The 6,414-nt window shown below is 28.4% G+C and overlaps 1 long non-coding RNA gene across 1 annotated transcript; it reads left to right on the top strand.

Annotated features, from left to right (window-relative positions):
- Positions 1-1,122: 1,122 nt before the first annotated feature.
- On the top strand, positions 1,123-2,330 carry LOC136084979 (uncharacterized). Its single transcript, XR_010640967.1, has 3 exons — positions 1,123-1,271; positions 1,485-1,944; positions 2,099-2,330. It is a non-coding gene; the product is annotated as an uncharacterized LOC136084979 (long non-coding RNA).
- The last annotated feature ends 4,084 nt before the right edge of the window (positions 2,331-6,414 follow it).

Genomic DNA, 6,414 nt, shown 5'->3' with positions numbered 1-6,414 from the left:
TTGAACAAAATATTTTTTTTATATGCTTTCACGAATAAAATAAAATTAAAAACTTTAGAAACTTTTTAATACCAATCACTGTTTAAAAGAGAAATTACATTAAAATTTCTCGACGTATTTTTAATTGTAATGAGGAATTATAACACATTATCTTAAAAAGAGAATATAATGAAAATGTTACTTATAGATAACGCTACTAATAGAGTAAAGTTTTGTCCTAAACGTCTTTGAAAACGTCAACGTCCTTTTTATTGAGTAAGAAGCAAAGAAAAATCATTAGCGTGAGTTGTATTGTTATTAGAAGACAGTTAATATCGAAAGTGAAAGTATATCAAAAAGAAAAGTAAAATCAGGTTTTTTTGTGTGTGTGGTTATTAAAGTGTTTCTACAAGGCCTTACGGTTTTATCACAGAGCATTGCGGAAGAACATTTAACTAGGAAGTTCTCGCCTCCTTCCTTACCAATGTAGCTTATCTGGCCGGAGGCATTGAATCTCTGTCTTCTTGGTTCTGAACCTGAACTTCTTGCATGAACTTTAACCACTGCACCACGGCTGTTTAAGGTTTTGTTTGTTTTTTTCGCCGTTTAATAACATTTACAATTTAAAAGTATATAAAACTGGTGGAGCAAGTAGACGACATTACTTTGTCTTATCACCGAGCCTGAATCGTACGTATTTACAATAACTATATTATATATGTATACTTTACAAATTATTTATTGAAATCTATAAATGTTAAATAAATAACAATTAGTTTAAGAAATACTTCAAGAACAATAATCATGTTAAGAGTAATAATCAAGTAAACAAGAAAAATTCAAAAACATAATAATAATAATAAGTAAATTAAAAAGCACGTATTTACAAGAGCCATAATATTACGTATACTTTACAACTTATTTATTGAAAATAATAAAATTAAAATATGTGACAGTTTGTGGTTGGTTGATATATATATATATATGTATATATATATATATATATATATATATATATATATATATACATACATATATATATATATATATATATATATATATATATATATATATATATATATATTTACAGTACCTACTCAAATTATTAGACTCAAAAAAAAAATTCAAAATTTTGTTACTTTTTTGGATTTTCTTTGTTAGGTAGGGGTTATTGCTGTTTACTTTTTATTATTTATATGTAATATAACTTCCTGTCATTCATTTTTTGTTTTAGATTAAAAACATTTATGAAATATATACACTTTTTAACAATATTTTCAACTTTATAAAAGGTATGGTAAATTTTAAAAATATAAAATTAAAAACATTCAGTTATTTTTATCTTTCATAACTCAAATTATATGTCTTTATATGTTCAAATTATATGTCTAAATTATTGTTGACTGTCTTAAAAACTCAAGTAATGAAATTTCAGTTGTTTTTAAGTGTTTTTTTAAAGAATCCCTGTCATATAATAACTTATTAAATGTTGTTGTGGTTTTTAGATTAATAATGGGTAGAGCTAGTGATGTTTCCCCACGTAAATTAGCTAAAGTAGCTGTTCTTCTGCAAGAAACAAATCACAGTCAAAGAAATATTGCCAAAATTGTCAAAGTCTCACAGGCTACAGTTAGAAGAATAAATTCTAAACTCAAAATGGGGGTCAAATTAGAAGCACAGCGAACAGGCTGCTGTGGCCGAAAAAGAATAACAAGTGCTAGAGATGATAGAAAGATCAAAAAAGTTATTGAGCAAAATCGTAAGATGCCAGCAATAAAACTGAAAAGCGTTTTGAAAGACCAAGGAATCAACATTTCACTTGGATCTTTAAGAAGGCGAAGTTACGAGTTAGGATTCAAGTGCAGAAAGCCACTGAAGAAACCAAAACTTACCACTGCGATGATTAAAAAACGTCTTGCTTGGGCTAAAAAACACTCTTCTTTTTCTCAGGATGACTGGAATAAGGTAGATTTTCTATTTATTCTCTCCTGAAACTTAAACAAACAATATTTTATTATTACAAGTTTTCAAAAGACGCTTTTGCATTAATATCTTACCCCAATTGATTTTACTAATACTTTAAATATTATTAAACATCAATAATTATTGCTATATTCAGGTTGTATTCAGCGATGAATCTACCTTTCAAACTTTAGAAGACAAAGCCACATTTGTCCGCCGCAGACCACGAGAACAACACAAGCCAGAATGTATCGTAAACAAGGTAAAGCACCCAGCATCCATAATGGTTTGGTCATGCATATCAAGCAGGGGTACCGGTCAACTTTACATTGTACAAGGGACAATGAAGCAAGATCAGTACAAGACTGTCCTACAGACCACCCTGATTCCACAGATACAAGAGTGGTTTCCTAATGGTGAAAAAATAGTAATTAAAATAATAATAATTTTTATGCAAGATGGTGCTCCTTGCCATACTGCAAAATCCATAAAGACATTTCTTGCTAATGAGAGTATTGAGCTTCTTGATTGGCCTGGAAATTCTCCAGATATGAATCCTATTGAAAATCTGTGGGAGCTAGTAAAACGTAAAATCAGTGCGGAAATAATAACGAGTAAACAGAAGCTTACAGAACAACTGATTGATGTATGGGTTCGAGATCCAGAAGTTAAAGCATTGACCTCAAAGTGCATAAATAGTATGCCAAGGCGTGTCAAAGCTCTTATAGAGTCAAAAGGGCTCACAACCAAGTATTAAGTTTCTTAATATGCTTTGTATGTAATAATATATAGATTATATAACAAAAAAATTAAGTTGCGATTGCTTGTATTGCATTTTAGACACACAAAAAAGACAAAAAGCTAAAAATTGAGCTTGAGTCGAATAATATGAGTAGGTACTGTATATATATATATATATATATATATTTACACACACAAAAATATATATAAATGTATATATATATTTACACACACAAAAATATATATAAATATATATATATTTACACACACAAAAATATATATAAATATATATATATATTTACACACACAAAAATATATATAAATATATATATATATATTTATATATATATATATATATATATATACAGTATTGGACCAAAAGTGGACCACCTAATGTACAATGCAATTAAAGTCAGGACGATTTGATTCTATTCACTTTTTTGACTGGTTTGTTATTGTTTTTTGTCAAATTATAGGAGTTAAAGGTCTTTCATAGTTATAATCTCAACAATTTCAACAGTGAAAAGGTACTTAAATTTACTAAAAAAATACTTGTTGCAAAGAAAACAGTATCTTGTATCTATTGTATGGACCTCTTTAATAGTATTAGAGGAAAATACTTGATCAATCGAAAACCTCTTGTTCCTAAAAAAGCATAGATAGTTACAAAAAATAAATCTCCTTTGTTCTTTCTTTACTTATAAATATTATATTTTTTTTAAATCAAAAAGTAATCAGCAACTTAGTAGCTTAGTGGTTTTGAAAGACATATGGGATTTACCCATTAGATATAAGTATAATCTTCAATCATTTGCCAGATGGTAGTTGTAATTTTAGAAAGCCAAGCAGTAATTAATTTACTTAACTATTGTTTTATGTTAATGTCAAGGAAAAAGCAGGCTAAAAGGAAAGTAAAAAAATTACTTGTGCCTTTTTTAATAGTTTTTTTTTTGAGGATTTTTTTGCAAAATGTAAAGATGTTCCACTTGCATTGTCTGTCAGTAAAACTGATGTAAATGAGACTTTTTTTATGCTAGTCTGCTTAATACTTACACATTAAAATAAAATACTAAATGGGTGTTTGTTATGAAATAATATGCTTTTATTTTAATAGAAATAAATTAATGTGAAACTAGACTGTTGTTTTTATTAAATATTAAAACAAAGCAGTGCGTTTTTGAATAGGTTTTGCTTTTACAAAAAAACGCATTCAAAGTTACGTCATTTGTGGGGTAACTTTGAATGACTAATTCAATTAATATTATACAAAGTCCTTTTGTTTAAATATTATTTTGAATTTGAATTATGTAAGAATCAATCTTAGCCCCTATATTCATTTTGTTAAATTTCAAATATTGTCAATAGTGAAGGAAGAGCAAGTAAAATCTCAAAAACGTTCAAAGTAGTTTAAAGGTTTACGGTAAATGAAAGAAAAATATAAAATTTTTAAAGGTTTATTGTTTAGAAATGGTTTAGATGCCATAACAATATTTTTTGATTTTTTTTAAATACTTTTATATGTTCACTAGGGTGATGACTTTTACACAACCTCGTTTCCCTGTATCATAATTTGATGAGCTTTCATTTAAGATTAAATAAAATATCACATTCAAGGCGATTTGATAAAAAAACCTCACGCACAAAATGATTTTAAGAATTTTATTTATTAGCTTTTGACCAAATTTTTGAAGTCATTGTAAGCAGATACAAAATTGAACAAAAGCTGTAGAGTACCATGCATACAACATTAGATAGGATCATCAAACGCACAAGGAAGTTAAACATTCATGATAATGTCATGAATCTCAGTGGGAGGTTGTCCTTGTTACGGCTGGAATCGTGCAATTCTTGCATAACTTTGATGGCGCTCGCAGCACTTGTTGCTTCGGGAAATGTTGATTGGAGAATCACCTGTTCACCAGTGGGTTTTCAAGCAATTGAGAGCTTTTGGGTAGTCATTCAGAGCTTCAGATGGTTCTTCAAAATCTTCAACGCGGAACAATTGACTGCTGAACCAATGGTCAGCCCATGAGTAAGAAATAAATGAACAGATTTTACGCAACCTGATCCAGGTTTCTGGCATCAGAATAAACGCAAGAAGGGCTAGTATGGCACGAGAGTTTATGCGTGCATTGCTGATGTTTGGGATCTGTTTGAAATTCATGAAGGGATCTCATTAATCAAAAATGGAAAAATACGGAATAAAAAATACTAGCCTAGATTGGTTTAAAAGTTATCTGTGCAACAGACAACAATGTGTTATTTCGAACAATAATAAATATTCTAATTTACTAAAAATAAAATGCGGAGTTCCCCAAGGTTCCATTCTTGGTCCTCTTTTATTTTTAATTTATATTAACGATCTTCCACAATCACTAAAAAAACTTGATGCAATAATGTTTGCTGATGACACAATTTTATTTTATTCATCAGCATCAATTGAAAATCTCTTTGAATCTGCAAATGATGACCTTGAGAGTCTAAACATTTGGTTTAAAGTAAATAAATTATCTTTAAATCAAGAAAAAACATCTTGTTTCATTCCAACCAGCAAAAAAACAAAATACCAAGCATGCTACCATTACTAAAAACTGATAACATAAACATCGAAAGAACTGAAACTATTAAATTTCTTGGGATAATTAATGACGAAACGATTTCTTGGAAACCCCATATAAAAACATTAAATACAAAAATATCAAAAAGTATCGGCATACTTTACAAAGTCAAAACTATACTTTCCCAGGAGAATCTGAAAGTTCTCTACTTTTCTTATATACAAAGTTATCTAACATATGCTAATATTGCCTGGGGAAGTACAAATAAATTTAAATTAAGTTCTCTATATACACACCAAAAACACGCATCAAGATTGATTTATAATAAAAATAAATTCACTCATGCCGATCCTTTACTTAAAAACTTGAATGCTTTAAATATCTATCAAATTAACATCTACCAAAATGTTTTATTTATGCTCAAATATAAGCTCGGACTTGTCCCAACTCATTTTACTAATAACTTTTTTCAAACCAACACCAACAGATATATCACACGAGGAACCGGAAACTTTACATTGCCCATAAAAAAAACAAAATTTTCGAGATTTTCAATTGTATACCGTGGCCCCTATTTATACAACAAAACAATACCTCAAAATATAGAACTTACTAAATTGGATAATCTTATTGCCCTGAAGAAAAAACTAAAAGATCTCATAATTAACAAAACCAATTTTTTCGATATGTATTTAATATAAAAGAACAATTAATATAACAAAATGTAAAAAGAACAATTTAAGCTATAAAAATAAATAAAAAAGAAATAAAACATAAAATATAAATAAATAAATAAAAATTGTTAGCAACTATACATAGTAAAATATTACTGAACAGTAGACCTCAAAAAATTAATGTGTGTCAAAAAATTAATGTGTGTCTTTACTCTTTAAATTTTTAGTTTATTTTGTTTTTTAAAGGTTCTCGATGAAAAGACTTTTCTTAGTCTTCTGCGAGTTTTCTTACAACTATATAGTACTACTAATACATGTTGATATATATTTTCAACAAATAGCATATATTTTCAACGACAACGACAAGCAAGTCCCTAGTAGCCCTGTGGTGCGACGGACTTGCGTATATTTTTTAAATGCATGGGTTAATAGCCAGCACTTTATATTATAAACCACGAATTTATTATTTTAACTTGCATGAGTTAAAATGTCAAACGCGC

This window comes from Hydra vulgaris, chromosome 09 (assembly GCF_038396675.1).
Source record: "Hydra vulgaris chromosome 09, alternate assembly HydraT2T_AEP".
In the NCBI taxonomy this organism is placed as follows: Eukaryota; Metazoa; Cnidaria; class Hydrozoa; order Anthoathecata; family Hydridae; genus Hydra; species Hydra vulgaris.
Note: the sequence above shows the minus strand (reverse complement) of the source record. Positions and strands in the feature narration are given on the sequence as shown.